Source organism: Lissotriton helveticus, chromosome 1_1 (assembly GCF_964261635.1).
Source record: "Lissotriton helveticus chromosome 1_1, aLisHel1.1, whole genome shotgun sequence".
Classification (NCBI taxonomy): Eukaryota; Metazoa; Chordata; class Amphibia; order Caudata; family Salamandridae; genus Lissotriton; species Lissotriton helveticus.
Genome location: NC_136057.1, coordinates 1,128,864,102 through 1,128,885,530, shown reverse-complemented (window position 1 = coordinate 1,128,885,530; position 21,429 = coordinate 1,128,864,102).

Here is a 21,429-nt window from a genome sequence, read left to right as displayed (position 1 = left end):
CCGGGTGCCAAGGACAATCTGACCCAGCTGATAAGTCAGATAGAAATTCTACACTTACAGTTCGCTCCTATGGAATCCATCATCCTCGGGGACTCTAATACACACCACACAGAGGTCTCTGCATTACAAAGCAACTATTCTGGGGCTACAGACGCCTTCAACGCCCTGATGCAGTCTTATAATCTGCTAACAGCACACTCTCTGTTTTTAAAGAACGCGCCAGAGGCAGTCTTTGCTCCCACATATAACAATCAAATGACAGTAGACTACATCTTATTAAGCGGAAGAATACAAAACCTCATGGTAAACTATACAGTACATCCGCGAAACGAAAGCGACCACGCTGCCTTAACCACCACGTTAAACCTCACAGTAGATACTCACTATACTTTGCTCTGCGTTGGGGCATCTAACGTAGATGAATTGCACATGCTATCAAGAAGAATCAAATGGGGGCCAGCGCCAATCAATGAGTTTGAAAAATGGAAAAAAACATGGGCTGGCTGGAAACACAGCGCAAACAACAGGGGCGCCATAGAGGAATGGGATCGGTCCGCACGCAAATTAGCTCTACTGCTCCAAGGAGGCACAATAAGCAGGACTCCCCCATATCCATCACACACTTTTGGACTCGTCCCAGCAATTAAAGAGAGTGCTAAACAATTAAATGCCAAACGTAGGGCATATCAGAAAACCGGTTTAGAATCTGCCAAGAGGCTACTCAAAGAATGCATTGAGGCAAAATGGCTGAAGATTTTCGACTTACTGAAACCTTGCAAGTCCCAAGAGTTCTGGTGATATCTAAATACTTTAACCCAAGGAGAAAACCATAGAGAGAACTCACTCGACGCAGGCACCTTGGCTGCTCACGTGAAAACATTGTACAAAGAAGACGGAAGCATAACTTTGCCGAACAAAGGCCTTAACGTGAGTGGAGAACTAGACATCACTGCTCACATATCAAAAACCTTGGATGACCAAGCACTCCCAGGAAAAATTCTAGTTCGTATAACCTTGAAAAAGATCAGGCAGAATAGGGCTCCAGGACTTAACGGCCTGCCTGGTTCCCTCTTCAGGGCTGACACAGACTTATGGACGGACAATTTGACCAAGCTATATGCTGAATGACGGTTCTTGGGGGACGTTCAAGATTCCTGGAGAGGGTCGTTATTACACCCTATACATACGAAAGGGCCAAAATCCAACCCACAAAACTATCGCATGATTGCCCTGTTTGACATTGAGGGCACGGCCTACACAAGCACCCCCCTGGCGGAACTATCAAACTGGGCCAGTACTCAAGGCCTTTTGCCCTTTTTCCAAACAGGGATCAGACCTGGGGAATCAACAGTGGACAATATAATAGTGCTCTCATATCTAGCACAACAAGCCATGTCACGACAAAGCCTGCTGCTTTTTGCTTGTTTTTTTGACTATTCGGCAGCTTTGATGGCGTAGACCGTTCCATCCTTTGGCAGAAGTTGGCACGCTGGAACATCAATCCATCTTTATTACAAGCTATCCGCTCATTGTACTCGAGATCCTGGGTAAGAATCAAACTTTTGAGCACATCTGCTACAGAGAAAATCGACACGGATCGCAGCCTAAAGCAAGGGTGCGTTTTAGCGCCGATGATTTTTAACTTATACACCGCAGACATGGGTCATGCCTTGACTGGAGCCACATTAGCAACACCTAGGACTGGGCATACTAAGATCCAACTAATGCAATACGCCGATGACCTGGTACTCCTAGACCACACTTTAATTGGCTTACAAAAAGCACTTACGGCTGTGGGAACTTACAATTCAAAAAATAAGCTGGTTGTCAACTCATCCAAATCGAAAACAATAATCTTTGGGCAATACCCTAAGAAAAAGCTGGCAAATGGAGGCTAGGCCAGCTGACTTCAGATTGCACACAACAATACAACTATTTGGGGTTTTGGTTTTGTGAAACAGGTCGCCCAGGAGTCCATCTCCACAAAATGCAGACAAAAGGAAAAAGCATCATTGGCGCCCTCTGCAAGCTATATGCCACTCTACATAGCCCCACAACAATGGCTATCCAAAGAGTCCTGAGGGCAAAATTAATATCATCACTTAATTACGCACAACAGGCATTTCCAGGGAAACTAGTGAGAGACCTGGAAAAAATCCACTGCTCGGCCTATAAAAAGTTATTCAACCTCCCTGCATGCACCAAGAATAACCTAGTGCGGTTAGAATTTAACCTGAATCAACAAAAGCTGGAAGAGATGGCCTCTCTCTGAGCAAATACTTCTATCTTACCATGGCGGCACCAGAGAATACAATGAAGTCTCCCATAAAAAGTATTTTTCTAGAACCCGGTAACCCCTGGTCAGCCAGCCTTGCCGTTGCCAAAGACGCTTTGAAACTTGCAATAGAGAACTGGGACCCCAAGATAATCAAGTATACTGTCATCAAAAATACAATAAAAAAACAAGTTTGCCTTTGCTCTCGCACCTCAGACATGGAATCATTGGAATCAAGAGGCTTCCAAGAGTCCCAAAGCCTCCCACATACAGAGTACAATCCCAAACTACATCTCAAGCATGAGGTGGGGAGACAAGCCCTACACAGGATCATCGCGTTCAGATTATAACCTCTCGCCCTTAAAGAATTATACCCCTCCGGGTCGACAAAAATGGCGATCATAGAGTGTCGACTCTGCAAATACAAACGTGAGTCCTTGGCCCATATCCTATTTTGCTGCCCCTCCTTGCGCCTAGTCCGCAGACTTTATTTTAGGCCCATCCTGCTACAATGGGGGACTAGAACTGCAAAGAAGGCAGTCCATCAACTGTACACACTGGACACAGTGAAGCATATGGCTATGTTTGGTACATTTGTACAACAGACTCGAATGCAGCTGATGGACTCTCCCAGCTAAGTAATCAGGCAAGTTCCGGTGCTGAGGTTACATATCATCTTGAACTAATTGCTCAGCTTAACAGGAGCATGAACAACTGTTGGCCGAGTTCGAAAAAACTTTCTTGGATTTAATGATCATTGAATTTTAGACGTGTAGATTTTAATCATAATGTTTATTGTTTTCAATTGATCGACTTTTTAAAAAAATGGAGTGTTCTACTTTGTTTTAGTGTAATGGTTTTGAGTGACCACACAAATAAACTATTCATTTATTCATTCATACTGTTATTGCCCTTCCTCAGAATTATGGTCCTTACAGGTCTCTTGAAGTTCAGCTAACAGCTTGGCAACATCAAATATGGTTTAATGGCGCCCTTCCTCACCCTATCACACCAGTCCGTTTAGGCCCTTTATCGATAGATGGGGCCACGTGGCCCGTTTTGGCTGGGTATATCCCGCACCCAAGTGATCTCACTGCTACAATCGCAGAGCTACCCGTATTGCATACTTCGTTAATATGTAAACATAGAGCTGTTATTCAGTTCATGTTGCACATCTTCCAGGTGGGACTCCTGGCATTGCTGCACAACTACCAGCATTGGGTGGTGTAGTAATCAGTCCAGTCTGCAAAATAAGGATGAACTTCCTTATTGGCTTGATGAAACCTTTGGACAACTCGAAGCTGGTTTTCCAAATACCATGCCTGTGGAGAAACACAGAATCTTGACCATGAGTTTACCTAAAGGCCTTGTTCCTGAATTAGCTGATTGTAACACGTGGGGTGCTGCGGTATATTCATTGTGTTTTGGCACCCCCTGAATGACCGTTCTCCCTTCTGTGATAAAACGTATTCAGGATGAACATGGGCCCGAAGCGGCCCTGGAGTTGGGAATGAGACTGGTGGGTGTGTTCCACATTGTTTGCAATATGATCCATGCTAATGTTAAGGGTGATGCTGTGAGCTTACAAGTGGTGCAACGCTTAGAGGCTGTGCCAGATGCAGACTGTTAGATCTGGGGGTCTCTAGTTGGCAGAGGTAGGTACCACTGTCCAAATAGGGACCCTTGCTTCTAATCAGGGCAAAGAGATAACCGTCTGAGATAACCCCTGCTCACCCTCTAGGTAGCTTGGCACGAGCAGTCTACGCTAACCAGAGGCAATGCGTAAAGTATTTGTACCAACACTCACAGTAACACAGTAAAAACACCACAAACTGACTCCACAACAGTTTAGAAAAATAAAGGTATTTTTAATCTAAACTACACAAGACCAAAACGACAAAAATCCAACATACACAGTTCAAGAATATGGTTTCAAAAGAGTTCTTAAGGTTGCGTTAGAATTCTCACCGTTGCGATAGAATTCTCTACAGATGCGTGAAAAGTTCACAGTTGCGTCACGTTTACTCACAGTAGCTGTTAGTTGCAACAAAGTTCCAAAGGCAAAAGCTGGTGCGGTGGAAAACAAGCGATGTGTTGCTCCTGAGACCCTGGGGAGGCGTTTGCGACAGCCCCGCTGTAGCAGCGGGCGTGTTGCGATGAATCCGGTCTGTATGGGGAGGAAGGCTACTTGTATGGATTCCGGTGCGTAGGTTCCGTAGGAAGTCTGTTCTCGCAAAGGCACGATGAGACGATCTCGTTGGGGGTGCGACGATCTCGAGGGCGACGATGCGCGGTCCAGCGGTGATCCTCTCTCTCGCAGCTCCTCGATGCGATGGTTCTGCGACGATGCTCGCAGCGACGTGATGCGGTCCGCAAGCAAGCGGTGCAGCGATCTCACCCAGCGACGACAGGCTCTGCGAGGATACTCGCAGCGATGTTCGATTCTTCCGCACCAGTCTGGTGCGTCCCGCAAACGAAGGATGCGACGGCTCTGGCAGCGGCGTCAGGTGCTGCGACGATCTCGGCCTTCGTAGCGGCGGGAAACTTCTCGCCCTGTCGGGGATGCGCTCCGCAAGCGAGCAATGCGACACTTTTCAGTTTCAAAAGTCACTCAAGTTTAGTTTCAAGCTTCCCAGCACAGGTACAACTTCCAGAGGCCCCATAACTGGATCAAGCACTCTAGGAAGGACAGAACTCTCTCAGCAGAGTTCAGGGAAGCTGGGGGTGAAGTCCTTTTGTTCCTGGGACTTCAAAACAGGGAGCCAGCTCTTCTCAGGCCCTTGGAGATTCCTTCAAGACTGGGGACACAGCTCAACAGCAAAGTCCTTCCCCTCTCCTTGGCAGCAACGCAACAGGTCAGTCCAGCAGAGCAACAGCAGGACAGTCTTTTTTCTTCAGTTTCAGCTTTCTCCTTGGCAGAGGTTCCTTCTTGATTTCCAGGATGATCTAATTTTCTGTTGTCAGGGGTCCTGTACTTATACCCCTAAAGTCTTTGTTCTCTTGGTGCATGTGGGCCCTGAGCCCGGTCTAAACCAGTTCTGGGTGGATCCTGAGCACTTTATTTTGCTGGCTGCATCTTTCCTTTCAGAGTGAGGGGCAGGGTCCTCAGCCGCCCAGCAGGGGGCTGGAGCCAGCATTGTGGAAGGCAGGCACAGCCCTATTCAGCCCAGGTGCTAACTCCTCCCACCACTCCAGTTGCAAATGCAGTCATTCAGCCTAGTGCTGACTCATTCAGCCTCCTGGGGAATCCCCCAGCCCCTGTCACTCTCAAACCAGACAGTCAATACACAAACAGGCCCAGGCACACAGAAGGGTCAGACAAGAGAACATCAACTTTCTAAAAGTGCTGTTCTCAAACACAGGATTTAAAAACAACCTTTCCTAAAAGATGTGTTATTAAATTCTGAGTTCAGGGATACTAGATACTTATGTCTTATCTTGTTCCTATGGGAAGAAATGCTGTTAACCACTGTAGCCAGCATCCCCCATGTTAACCTATAAAGCAAGATAGCCTTACAGTAGTGAAAAACGAAAATGGCTGCCATTCACTACCAGAGCATGTCACCTGCACTAGTACATGCTCTACCTTTTACATACACTGCACCCTACCCAGGGGGGTACCTTGGGCCTTCCATAGGGGTGACTGATGTGCATGAAAAGGGAAGGGTTAGGCCTGGTCAGTGGGGACACTGACCAGGAGGACATGGCAGTTCTAAACTGCAGACAGGCACTGCAGTGTCAGGCCTGAGACATCATTTTAGGGCTACTCCTGTGAGTGGCACAATCAGTGCTGCAGGCCCACTAGTAGCATTTGTCATCACCAGCCCTGGCACACCCACTGCACTTTACTAGGGACTTCATGGTGATACAAATATGCCAAATATGTATATTCAATCAGAATAACAATTTACACAGAGAGCATATGCACTTTAGCACTGATTAGCAGTGGTAAAGTGCGCAGAGTCCTATTGCCAACAGCCGCGGGTCAGGAAAAATAAGGGAGGAAGAAGCAAAAAGTTTGAGGATGACCCTGCAAGAAGGGCCAGTTCCAACACAGACAAACAGCAAAAATTACCAAAGATTATTGCTAAAGCGTATAAAACCTTAGGGCGCAATAGTCTGGGAATCAAGCCTTTTATTCAACCGCAAACTCAAACTCAACAAAAGGCCCAGACTGATAGAGGAGGGTGCCCGTTCTTTACTAAAAAGAACTGAAGTAATAAAAAACAGGGTAAGCAACAACAGAAGCAGGGTTCGCGTGCTGGTTCACTGACATCTGAGTCTTCTGAGCATACTTATGACTTGCGCGACAGCGTGAAAATTAAGACTCCTGATAGATTTCAAGTCCCTGATCAGCGCTCTTCTCATTCTTTACAGGACACATCGGACTCTCATGTTGGTGGTGGGGAACGCCAGGATCATGGCAAAGGTCCGACCACGCAGCAGGAACGGGATCAACCTTGACAGTTTGACTTTAAAGCCAAACAGGAGAATCTGCCTCGTTTCAGACCCTGGTATGAGAAGAAAAAAGTTGCCGCTTTAACAGAGAAGTATGCCTCAGATGGTGAGAACATGACTTCTAGATTGGACATGGGTGGTGACTTTGCTTGACGGTGCGGTGGAGGTCACCATAGCGCAGGAGGCACTGCGTCCTTGTCTGAAGGCGCAATAAACTGATACATTTATTACAGTAGAAACAGCAGATACACAAGTTGCCCCCGGAGAGACTATATGAAATAGTCTTCCAATTTGAGGGTGATATACAGCGTACTATTACAGTGGTGTTTTGTGATAAATTGACTTTCTCATATGACATTTTGTTGGCAGACGCGGATTGGCCCCCACCATTTATTGTGGCCGCTTCTAGGGGAGAAGATGTGATACTTCTGAGTTTTTCACCGTACGTCCCTGAGGAGCATGCAAAGGCTTTTGTAGCTGTATGGGCTTCGGCTCTTGCTCCAGCTCTGTACCGTAATCAAGTGGGCTGGGATAGAGATTCACCGGCACACGAGATTCCATTACGGTCCATGCCACAGCCACAACCGAAATATCCAATCAGACGAGAGGCTAAAGCTCCTGTTTGTGACATTCTTACTTGATTGGAATATCAAGGTGTAATTGAATCCTGTATATCTCCTATGAATAATCCTCTTTTCCCGGTATCAAAACCGGATGGTTAACATCACATTGTGTTAGATTATCAGAATCTGAATACTCATTGTCGTACATTTGCAGTACACAGCTCTGCGCTAGTTAACAGCATAATTCGTAAAAAATATAAGACGGCACTGGATATATCAAATGGTTTCTATAGTCACAACTTAGCTCCTTAGAGCTGTGACTTGACAGCATTTACCGCCATCGGGAATCATAAAAAATGTACACGCTTGCCTATGGGGTATAAAAAAAGCCCCGGGGTTTTTGCTGCACGTGTTGTGTCTTTATTGCACAGCCTAGACCCTGATGTGTTCTTGTACGTTGATGATATTTATCTGACAGACGACGAGCTGATCCCGCATCTGGTCCGAGTCAACTGAATTATATTAACGTTCGACAACTATGGATACAACTTTATTTTTGCAAAATCACACATCCGTTGCTTGGTGGTGCTATTTTTGGACTACAAGCTCAACAATGAAGGTTAGCCCTCCACTTTCTGGAGAAATGTGCACAATTGCAACCTCCTTCTACACTGAAAAAGCTTCAGTCTTTGCTGTGATTTTTGAATTTCGGGAGGACATACATTCCTGATTATGCCTAGCGTATCAAACTGCTCTACGCATTGATACAACCTTCATTTATATCTGCCTGCTGGTTTGCGACCATACCTCCATTCTACGTTCTTTGCAGTCTGATCTGCTAGAGACTAATTTCTTGTTGGCACGTTATAATTCTACGAACCTGGTCATACATATTTTACCAGGGAAGGTGGGTTTCACATACCTAACGTTCAATGAAGGGGACACAGTACCTGTTGCATACAAATCACATCTGTACACAGTAGCGGAAAGGCGCTTTTCAAATGTTGTAAAGATTGTAACTGCAGTCCAAATGGCAATTTTGAAAGAATGCACAGTGGTGCAGAGAAAACACATTCTGATTGTTATGCCTGTCCCTACTTTAGATTCAGAAAAGGGGGTGCTTTAGAAGCAGTGACAAAGGGAAGTGTACCAAACTCTAAGGCTTTACATCCCTGTTGGATTCAATGGGCTACTTCTTTGACATCGGCTGATGTCACGTTTATCTTTGATCCTGCTCTTGAGACACAGGAGTTTTTACAATATGAACATGTTCACCCCATTCCATTGTCTTTGCTTCCTTTGGATGAGTCCAAATGTATCATCTACACCGACGGCTCGGCTCAACCGGCCATCAGGTCCAAATATACTTTTCCACTGCTTGCACTATTGTTGCTGGTTCCATTGTCAATGGTGAGTGTAAGTCATCCATATTGCATATACAGGTTCTTGGAGACTGTATGGTGCAATTGGTAGAGCTGCATGCTCTTATTCTGGCTCTCGAGTTTGCCGATCCTAATGTGAATACTCTTGTTGTGTGTGATTCTCACTACTGTGTCCAATCTTTTAATGGCAACTTATTTGTCTGGCCTCAAAATGATTATCGAGACTCTAAGGGACTAGCAACAAAGTATAAAATGCTCTGGGTTTGAGTGGCAGAGCTCAAGGAATGTCTGCCACTCACACAGGTTATTCATACCATCAGCGTGTGGGAGCACATGCTGTTGGTAATTCTTTGACTGATGAAGCATCTAAATCTGCAGTAGCCACGTGTTACATTGCCGCAGTTACAAGGTCCATGACTAAGATAGATAATGAAATTTTTGCAGCTATAGCTGCTACAAAGGATGGAACTGCTTATCCGCAGGGCTTCCCTTCAACATATTCTTATCATTTATCTCCCGAACAAGCACCTTATGCTTCAAGTCCGTCAGTTGGGGATCGGCTGCTTCCCAACATGGACCGCAGACTTCCTTTGACCATAGCAGCTCATGAAGGCATGGCTTCCAAACATGCTGGAGTGTCTGCTGCAGTGTCTATACAACAGCAACGTTATTGGTGGCATGGCTTGTATAAACAAACTCGTAGTTATGTGCTTCTTGTGACATTTGTCAACAAATCAAACCGTCTACAGTGTCACGCCCACGACAGACACAGCAATATATATCAAATCAGCCATTAAGGTGTATATATCTTGATCACTGAAGTCCGTTGACTTCAGATACTACATATAAATATATGTTTGTTGTAGTTGATTCGTGCAGCAGATTCCTCTGAATTTGCCCACAATGCAGTGCTGATGCTCAAAATGTCATCAGAGATTTGCATGTCTTTGTTGGGACTTTTGCCTGTGACACCTTCCATTCTGACCAAGGTCCAGCCAGCATTCACCTCTAAGGTGTACATTGACGCAATGAAGTCAATGGGGGTGCTGGTGCAGTTTTCATCTCCATACAGGGTTGAGTGCAATTCTTTAGTGGACGAATGAACGGTGACTTAAAGCAATCTTTTACAGCTTGGGTCTTAGGTACTGGCAGGAACTGTCTGGCCCATTTATATGGGGTTTAATGTGCACTCAATAATCTCCCTAGGTGATCTCTGGGTGGGCGGACCCCATACAAAATACTCTTAGGCATTAAAATGTTTGTGCCAGACCTTGATGGTCTAGAAGTTGTGGTGGTTGCTGAAGTCTTTGACGTAGATAATCATTCTACTATGTTACAGGACCTGCAAAAGACCTGTGACAGCCACGCTACTGAACATTTGCCTTCTACCAATGAGAGTGCACTGATGATTCCAGTCGCAGGCTGGTTTCCTAAGATTGGTGACCTGGTACGAGAAAAGCTGGAGAACAAAAAATAATTTGGTCCCTCTTATCGTACATCAGTTCTAGTACTTGGATTAAAGTGTACTCGCACAGTAATCCTACCACCTTTGCCTGGTTGCAAAGAAAACAGATACATTTCCATGGAAAATGTAAAGTTACACCGTCTGGCCGATTCTGAAAAGTGTGACTCCTACAGTTTCATGCAACGCTATTTCTTTGAATCCGGTGAATTCATCCTCTTCAACTAATCCACATAACGCGAGGGTGTAATGGACACTACTATTTACCCTTTGCGAGTCCTGCCACCATCATCCTCCAACAACAACAAAGTTGAGAATACATACCCCATGAATAATCGCAAAGTGAGGTTCCGATCCGTCCTCGACAACGTCAGGCAGATACTGCCATACCACCTTTGATGACCATGGGTATTTTGGGGACCGTGCAAGCTTCTCTTATGACTCTTCCTCCTCTACTTCAACTTTGGCACTTCCACCTACAAAAATAAGCATGTTTATCTCTTGGTTCAAAAGGAATTACCTGGTCCCACCCTGGACCTACATCTGGTTGGTACTTATCCTGATTTTCCTCTTCATGTCAATTGGATTTGTGACAGTATTTTTCTTCAATGGTCATTATATGCCAGAACGCTCTGCTGTGAGCTTGGTCTATGGAATTCTGGCCCCTCATACATCGTCTCATATCATGAAACGTGATCAAACTCTTGTGAACATTTCAGCTTTCCCAGTCTCAGATGGCATCATTAGGGATAAAGTATCTTTCGAAATCCACGGCCTGACAGAAGTCCTCAAGATACTATGCGTGTTTCCTGTTTGTTTAGGAGATGTGGTAACACCGGACATACATTCAAATGATTGGGATGTACAAGTAGTGCATTCATTGTTTTCTGATTTTAAAGTAATATGCTGCCTTTGATGCTGAGGATTTGTATTTAAATTCTGCTAATTATGCTGATTTATTCTGTTATCAACACTATAGCCATCATTACTTACACAAAACGAACACGTTAAGGCCGGTTTTTGATTACACGCAATGGGACCATTGTCCACTCCCATCCAGGGAAGTCCTAAAACACTTAGGGGAAAATTCACCTATTTTACTGATTATAACAAGTCCAATCTGGAATCCTATTTCTTTAAATTGTATTTGTCAGGCGGAGAACCAAGATATACTGCCCAGATCCTTTGTACGTGAATGAGTTTTTCTTTAAGATGGAACAATAATAGACCAGAACAGAACTGATCCTGGTACACAGGACAAGTGGCCCATTCCCCCCTAATTGATTTTTTGTAATCCAAAAGAAAGACACAATCACAGCCACAGCACATCATGCTCTATTAATAGTCACACTTTCAAAACAGCAGCCGCCTTTGAAAACCACTGTGTCGTATCTTCAAGTTCTATACATATGGTTCAAGAATCAGGTTTATTAATAAAGTTTGGGTATTAAATTTAAAGCTCCATAGAGGGTGTGAACCATTGCGTCTACTACCAGATATGATCTGGTGAAAAATTATAAAAAAATTAATTAACAGGTCAACCATTGGCTTACGACAGAGATCTTCAACTCCACCCCAACTCCGTTTCTCAGTCGACTTATCTTTGCCATCATGTTGGAATGGAGCATAAATCAAATTACATCAATTTACAGTATTTTAAAGTTCAGTAAATGATGACAGGTTTGGTAAGGTTTTAAAAGTTTTATTTCTCATCAAGAGATTAGTTATTATTTTTGTCTCCTTTATCAAGTTAATCATATAAGTGTGTTTACAGTAATATCAAGATAAAGTTGGCTAGAGTCAACATGGAAAATAAATAACATTGTGTTTCACAAAGGAAACAGTCCATATCTTAATCTAAAGGCCCTATGAAGAACCCATAAAGAGGTTAATTTGGAAAAGAGCAAAGGGCCACACGTATCAACCTATTTTGCATTCACAACCAATGGAAATCGCTAAATTTGACAGTTTGTGAATGTAAAATAGCCTTTCAATATGTATGCAAGGTTTTGGCAGTGCATTGATTGATCAATTTTTTTTGTGATTACCTAAAATTGCGACTAGAAATAGGGAATCTCAATTTGCGATTTTTTAAGTACTTGTACCAAGCATTTTCTAAATGCAAACTATGCATTTAGGAAATGCTATTACCATTGGCTTCAAGTTGATGGCAACCATGTGCAATTTTTGAAAATGCATAAAAGATGCATTTTTCAAAGTGCCATTTAGCACACACATGGCCCCCAGATAATATGTGCGTTTTATTGTGCATATTTTTTTTGCTGTGCTTCAGGGGGGCCTAAGGCCCCCAGGCACCCTTAGTTTTTTATTACCTTTGCAATTACCAATTAGCTAATCATACATTAGGTAATATGAAACCATTTGCCCCCATAGGACTTTACTCCCTTAGGAACAAATGGAGCAATAGTACCTAATAGTGATTACCTAATTGCACTTGCAATTCCGTAGAAATCGCTATTAAGTAATTACTATTTTCTTACATACCATTTTGCATTCCTTAAATAGCAATTACCTAAAATTCGCTATTTAGGAAATGCAAAATGGATTTTTGATACCTGTGGCCCAGGATTTCTTAAAGCCATACGTTGGAAGCTATAAAGGATCAAGCTCCCAATAAAGAGCAGTTTTGGAAACTCAGCAGAGTTCCCTCAACAGTCGCAGTAGCAACCATTAAATCAGGTAAAGGGAAATGATCACAGCACTAGCTATGATCAACATAGAAAATAAGTGAGTTTCCTACAAAAGCTAGGTGAGAGAAAAATTACTGTTAGCAGTAGCTTACAGCATTTCGTGCAAGAGTAGCACAGTCAAGTGGTAAGGGGTATGGCAGGAAAAGCTCATGGAATGCCTTAACTCTCTAGCTAGGAACACGTACTATATAGAAAAGTGAAAACATATGTTTCAAACCCCAGGGGTTAAGTCATCTTTAGCCAATGGTGAAGGATCTTCTGATGGTCTGACATCTCTGCTCTCGATTCCAACAGTAAACATTCAAGTTGACATGCTTCTATCTGTAGTTTGCTAACATTTTATACAGTTCTCAAAATAGAGAAGGTACTCACGATAACCTGTACATGCCTATTCTGTTAGTTCTTCAGTATCCCATTTGACTAGCCTATTAAACAAAGCATTTTCTATCTGCAATATCCTACCTAAATTCTGAGAAGTATAAGCACATAGCAAATGCATTTGTGTAAAACGATGTAATCATCAGGTGCGAGGAAGAATGAAATACATTTTCTTTAATACAGCACATTTAAGATCAATGATGAGTTTTTCCGACAAATACTAGCACTAAATTGCCATTTTTAAAGAAAACTTTCATTTTATGGAAAGGAGGAAGGTGGGAGAATACGAAAGAAAATAAGGCCTAGTTGTGAAAGGTCAGTAGAAAGGAGAGTTATCTGCAAGACATTATGTTGCACAGTAATCATTAGCAAGTTTAAGAAAAGCACATATTCCACAGTTCACTTTGTAATACATTTTCTATGTTAAAATCAGGTCACATTTTCCCTTAATGTTAGCTTATTTTCATCAAAAACTTCAACTTTCCCATACTGAGAGCCCCCCATCCCTTTCATTAAAAATAACCCCTTTTCCCCATAGTTATGGATATGACAGAGGAAAAGGGGTAGATAAACGGACACAAAACAACAGAAATTACACACAACACATAATCCACAAAAAAGCAGCACAGCAGATATAGGGAAGGAATTGGGCTCGTGGTATACAGTAAACTAAAATGACATAAATAAGAGTCAGAAGGATAAACGCATCAGCCAATCCAAAAATCTCTAAAGAATACCAAAACACACTCTCTCCAAAATTTGACAGGGAAGAACATTGCCACCATACCTGCCTTGCGTGATTTATTTGAAGAAAGGACATGATAAAATAACACAAAGTGTTCCAAATAGGCAGAAAAGTGGTGCTTTGTGCATAGGTACTTTGGATGTATGGCCATCATCCATTATTTTTTTTAAAAACATCTTTTTATTGAAAAGGACAGGGAAAAAGGAACATAAGGACATATGGCTGCGAACGTTTCCCAGCCAATGACACATCACAATTACAGGACATTTATCCCCAAGTTCTACTGCTTTTTTCACCATCCTCTTTTTATCAAATCTCCACAGCATCATCAGATTCTCCCCAACTGGGAAGTCTTCCACTCGGTTGACAAAGCATCCCTTTACTCTCGTTCCAGCCTCCCCAGATTTTAGTCAATTTTTGTGGACATCCTTTCCCTTTGTACACCACCCTCTCTGCCTGCATGCACCAATCCATGTTGGTTTCCCAGTCACGGAATGTAGGTCTCAACTCCGCCCTCCATTTCCTAGCTATGTTGCGTTTGGCCACCATGAGTCCTAATGGGACCCAAAGTCTTTGCCTAATCGCAAGATTTGTTGTCTCCCAAACGTTTAGTAAACACAGTCGAGGTGAAGCCTCCACCATTTCGTCATGCATGTTACAATTGTCTTTCAGTACGTCTGAATCAGTGGGCAGCTCCACCACCGGTGTTGGAAAGTGCCCTCCTGGCCACAATTCCTGAGACAGAGCATTGACTCTAGCTTGCCCATTTTTACTAGTGTTGTGTATATGTAATATGTCCTATGGAGGATCTTTAACTGGACCAGTCTAAATCGAGACTGTATGGCCCCCTTCCGGGAGAACACAAGTGCCTCCAACCAATCCTCATCACTCAAGTCCCCCAGGTCTTCCTCCTATTTGGCCCCCACCTTCTCCAAGGTGTCAGGGAAGTTATTTATTATTTTCCCCTAGGTGAGAGATATGTATTTTTTTTCAGATAGTCATCTAATAACCTATCTTGCAGAGGGGAGGAGACTGAGAGATCAGTGCCCCGTGGAATGTCCAATTGTAGCGCATGCCTTACTTGAATATAGTGGAAGGTTTCAGATGATACTAACTCATAGTCCTTCTGGAGGTCGATGAAGCGCCTAACCTTCCCGTTCACCCATAAGTCGTCCACCCTTGAGAGGCCTATGAGGTCCCATATGTCAAAACCTGAGTAGTTCACCAGAAGTCCCAGCCGTGCTGCGACCCACACAGGAGTGACCTGGGTAATTTTCTCTCGCCACCCCAGAACCGCTGACACCAAATGCCATATCTTAATTATACATAATGTAGGTGTGGCTATTGATGCTCCTTGTTTGCCACCATAAATGGCCCTGAGGTAACCCCTCGACCCCATGTTGTGTCTATACAGCGGGCCTACTACAACGGCACATGGGATGCCTTCTGGCTAAAGCATAGAGACTAAAGGTCTTTCAGTATTCTTTACTCCTCACCCCAACTGGTGACACAATATCTTATGAATACCCATGCAGCATCACCAGTAGAAGCCTGCCCACCAGCAGTTCTCTGTATGGCAGCCAACATCATAACAGAGCCACTCTGTAAACTAACGTGATCCCATCTGGATTCTATCCCTGTAGCTGGAAGCTAGCCTTCATTAGGCCTCTTCTAAAAAAACACTCCAGGGATTGTAAGAATTACCACCCCATCTCCTTGCTCCCGGTCCCTGATAAGATTTAGGAGATGCACATTATTAGCCAGTTGATGGAAACTGCGGAATAGTAACTTTGGCTCAATGACTCCCAGTTTGGCTTTCGGAAACACCATGGGACAGAAACTGCCCTAATATCAACCACCGACTATATCAGGCACACAGTGGATGAAGGACAGGGGGTGGTGCTGATACTCCTGGATCTGTCAGCAGCATCTGATACAGTGTCAAAGGTACAGTGTAAAGGTGCAGTTGTTTAACTTACATACACTGCAGGGAAGCGAGAAAAATCCTGTGGGAGGAAAAAGAACAGTACACAATAAGGCTTTATAAGCATCTGCTAGAAGGCAGTACCAACCATGCAAGATCAGGTGATGTGTGACATGCATGGCAGTGCCTGTTGTATTAAGGACAAGTGACAGTCGCTGAAGCATGCGTTCAGAGCATGCTGGCTTAAATGAGCTACGTGCGTAGTACACGGTGGAATGACATTAAGTCTAGGCGCATTAGGTAACATAGCAGTGTCTAGTGTCTAACTATCACAGGGCCGATCACTATGGTGATGGTGACTGGCCCTGGTGTCACTATTATTTAAGGAGTAAGCATAAAGACAATACAGACATATAAAAATTATGTGCTATTAAAAGGATGCGCCTTCTAGCAGACCCTTATAAAGCCTTATTGTGTATTGTTCTTTTTCCTCCCACAGGATTTTTCTCGCTTCCCTTCAGTGTATGTAAGTTAAACAACTGCACCTTTTTACCCCTTTTCCACACACCTTAGCGCGTGTGTAGGACATTATTCACACGTGGCACTACTTTTTGCCACTCACTACTACCTGGTCCTGACGAAAGTCCCGCCTACTTTTCTTTGGGGACTGAAACATGTAGACCACCAACACCTAGCCAACTAAGTAGTCATAATTTTTCTACTTGTAGTTGCATCACATACTTTTATCTTACACACTGGGCCGCCACAAATAAAATATTGGGCAAGGACTCCCAGAGGTGCATTTTACTACTCATCTTCATCCACATCACACTATTGCACCACACCTGCTCCGCTGTAGTCAGGCGTTGAAGCACAACCAGGCGGCATTCGGCTGCCTGGTTGGACCCCGATGATGAAACATGATACCAACCAGGTTGGTGTGTGAGGGGTTTATAAACAAAACTTATTGTGCCCAGCTGGCAAGCTATACTCACAAGTGACTTGGAATATCAACCAATATTCCACGACTTCCACATAGCGGGCCAGTCCACATTGTTTTCATGAGGATTTATAATCTACAATGAATAGGCGAAAATCTCTCACTGGGCGGGGGGTGGTGGGAACTTTATATGCTTTTTTAACAAGGGCAGAGACAGCGTTAGGCCTCGAAATACAGCTTACTGAGCGCAGGCTCTCTTTAGAACCACACAATCGCACAGCATGCCCTCTAGTAATTTCCCCCGTAGCAAATAGCCCTCATAATAGTGGTCCATGTATAACCTTAGCATCCCAGTCGATAGTGGAGGACACAGAGGAGACAGTCTTAATAAAGAATCCAGAGACCAGTAACAAAAGTCCCAGGCCAGATGTGACCACCAGAGGCTAAAAGGCTAAATCCACTGATTGTGATAGACTTACCCCTCCATCTAAAAAGAGAAAGGGGCAGGGTATAAATAAACAGAGAAAACCTGTAAAAAGTCAGGCCTGTAAGAGTAGGCCTGTGGGAAAGATACCACATCAGGAGCAGGTCTCAACTATGAGTGGTCAAGAAAGTTCATATCTAAGTCTTCAGTCTGATAATGGGCGGGAGGAATTTTGGCTAAAATTCGAATCCACTGTAGGGACTATGCTGGATCCATTAAAACAAATGCTAACACAAACTGATAACAGGTTAACATCACTGGAGAGTTTAATAAATACTAACACGACGGTGTGTAGCTACGGTACACAAGCAGCTCAAATAGAGCTACGTTAGGTAGCCATCTCTTAGCTACCAACGAGAGTGAGGTTGTACAACAGTAGCAGGCACAACTAGATTCAAACACCCCAAACACCCTGATTAGATCAGAGCTATCGAGAGTAAGTGCACAAAACGCTTCCCTTACTCAAGCGCAGGCAACCTACACTACACAAGTGATATTACTAGGGACAGGGAGAGGGTGGGCGGCAAAGGATCCCACGCAGACCGCCAATATGGAGGATATGCATGTACAATTAGGGAAGGACAAGCCTGCAAACATAATAGGTAATCTAACATCAAGGCAGGAATGTTCATTAGAAACCATGAACTTGCATCTTCCACCCGAGGCAACTCCATATACTGTAGTCCTAGCAAATGTTCCCACACTTCCAACTGGAATAGCAGCGCACCAGACAACACTGAGAAATAAGTCTCTTCACTTCCTGGGGACACGGTCTGGGCTCACTAACACCTTATTTGCCGAATTTAAAATGGCTAGAAGAATTGCTTGGGTAGGAAGGTCTAGCAAATCCATGCTTGATGATTGTATAGTGCTAACTTTTGGTTCACCTAACATGACTCAAACTATACTGGAGAGAGCTGGATCCAGATATATCTCTAAACGGGGAATAAACATCCTACCATTGGGCTTTTTTATCAACTTTCCAGGTGCCCACAGTACCCCATTGAGCCAGAGAATACGTTAGGGGGGTTTCAACAAAGATTCCCTATTCCAACTAGTAATCGATTTGATGGTCTAAGCTCTCTGGGGGAAATTGACTGACTGACTGCTGGGGCGTACAGTGCTGCCAAGAATACTGAGGCAGGAAGGATCATCTGTGAGGACTTCCCACTATTGGGGATAAACAATAAGGTGTCTGAAGTTAGTAACCAGCAAAGACCAAGGGGTAAGCTAGCGATGGGGTAGAGTACAGTAATGAGGTATTTTTACCTCTAAATTCCATTCCTGCAGTGAAAACACTAGAATTGACTTGCACGGGCGATAGTAACAACTCCAGGCCTGTCCGACCGCCGTTGTCATTGAATATGGATGTGCCCACTTGTGATATAATTTCATGGAATATTGCGGGGTTGCGGTCAAAAATAGATAACCTGGTGTGGCACAAATTAATTCAAGACAGAGATATAATAGCCCCACAGAAAACCTGGGTCAACGTCCCATTTCATATTAATGGTTTTAAAACGTTCAACACACCGGCCGTGAAGGGCCTCAGGGGCAGGCTTAAGGGCGGCCTGAGTCTGTATATTTCCAGCAAGTTACTAATTACTAAAACACAGGCATTCTTGAGGAGCAGCTTTTATCAGATAGTTAAGATGTCCATAACTACGGATCAATGTGTAATATTAGTAAATTTGGATAATAATGTGATTTCAACAGAACTTTGCCAGGTCTTAAAATATTTAAGTGAGGAAATAAACGTGATTTGTTATGATTGCCCTGCAAATGTTATGATAATAATCTGCCCCACCGAGGACAAGAGATTATGTGGCCATATACTTGAAGAACCAACTCATTTAACCCATTTCTGTCATTCCTCGGTGGGAGAATTGTTTAATGAATTTTTAGTTACTAAGGGCCTAGGTTTTGCAAATGAGCTTATGGAGCCCCCAGTAATGATGCCCTACACTTATAATGGAAGAGGTGCTTCTATAATTGATTACATACTACTCTCACATAGTCTCACATAATCTTGCTTTAAGATTACTTTGCTTTGAGGTTTACCAGAATTCTTTCCTTTCCTAATCTATCCCATGCTGATAAAGGTGGTATACTCTCAAAGTATACGTTCCTGACTAATGTTAAAACAACAAGAGTAAAACAGAGACAGAACTTTCTTTTATTCTACTCCCTCGTTTGTACTGCTGCTCAGTACTTTCCTACCTTGTGCAGTCCATCCCTTAATCTTTGTTCTCCATGGACACAGTGGTCCTCGTCCGAGGACGTAAATTGTACCTAGCAGCTCCAGGCACTGTGTGATCACTGAACAGAGGCTCCTGAATAGCTTGAATTTCAGGTGGGACAGCCTCATTCAGAACATCGTCATTCTCCTTGTCTGTTTGCGTCCAGACCAGCTTTGCGTCACTCAAAGACACAAATCTGGGCACATGTTCACATTCAACATCTCCTATTCCCTCCTTGACCCACCGGTCATCAAGCAACTGCAAAGGTATTCTTTTGCATTTAGTTGCATGGACCCAATTCTTTTGACCATCAACCTTTACAGCTGTCTGTGTAGCCAGCAGAACCTGCTCAGGACCTTTCCATCTGGGCTCCAGACTTTTCTTCCTCTGGAAATTCTTTATTAAGACAAAATCGCCAGGTTGGATGCTGTGGCCAGGTCCCTCTGGTTTAGGAGGTGAGGAGTCGTGCACCTGTTGGTGAATAGAATGCAAGCTTTCCGTTAACTGCCCAAGGTAATAAAGCAATACAGGATATTCAATATCAGAGTATTTTTAGGCCTATGGACTATCGATGCATTTGCCGGGTGGCCAAAAACGACCTCATAGGGTAAAAAGCCAGTTCTAGAATGTGATGTAGTTCTTGTTGACAAGAAAGCCAATGGAAGAGCATCTGGCCATCTCAACTCCGTCGTCGCTTGACTTTTTGCCCATTTCAATTTTAATGTTCTGTTTGTACTTTTTGACAAGGCCTACTGACTGCAGGTGATTAGTGGCATGGAATTTCTGCTTAATATGCAAGCCTTCACATATTAGCCTAATCACTTTCCCATTGAAATGAGACCCGTTGTCACTCTAGATAATTCAGGGCATTCCAAATCTTGGGAAGGACTCTTTGAGGAGTACCTTAGCAGTTGTGGTGGCCGGTTGGTCTTTAGTGGGGTAGGCCTCAAACCATTTACTGAACGTGCACCTAACCACTAGGACATACTTGAGACTGTTATAACGTTCTAGCTCAATTAAAGTCCATTTGAAGGACTTCAAAGGGAAATGTAGGTGGTGCAAAGTTACTGGATGGTGTGGGGGTACCTTTTCCTGGATTATGCCTCTTCCAAGTGATACAATTTTTCACCAGATGCGCAGCAGACTTAGAAATATTATTGTTACACTAAACCAGGGTCAGAAGTTTCCAAATATCTTTTGCACTGATATGCGCTGGACCATGAGCCATAGTGACCACACGGAGCACATATGCATCGGGTAACATCCATTTCTGTTCTCCAGATAAATCAATCAAACACCCTTCTTCATCTAATCGTGCTGTACTCTCTTGCCACACAGTCAATTCCTCCATAGTGGCCTCACTTTGTATCTCTTTTACACTCTCAACCGTGTTTTCAAACATGGTGTTCTCAGAGCCCCTTCTAGCTGGGCCTGCAACAAACATTCTCTTCATCTTACTTCGAGCTGCTACTTTGGCTGATCTGCAAATGCATTCCCTCTGCCTACATCATCTGTCACTTTTCTGTGGGCTCTACACTTCACAATCACCATTTTCTTGGGGAGTGTTAGTCCAGATAACAATCGTAATATGAGATGTCCATGTTGTATCTTAGTCCCACAGTTGCCCAAAGTTATGTGCAAGCCCGAATGCATACTGGCTATCTGTGTACATATTGACAACTAACCCCTCACTCTCTGCAATACTTTTTAAATTTATTAACACAGAGATTAAGCCAAAAGATGGATTTGTTAGAGATTTCAATAAATTGGTTTTAAAAGATTAGACAATAAGGGGCCGATTACGATGTGGGTCAGAAAGCCTCAAATCGCTAGTCAGAAGCTTTTCGACCGCGGTCCGAGGCTTTCA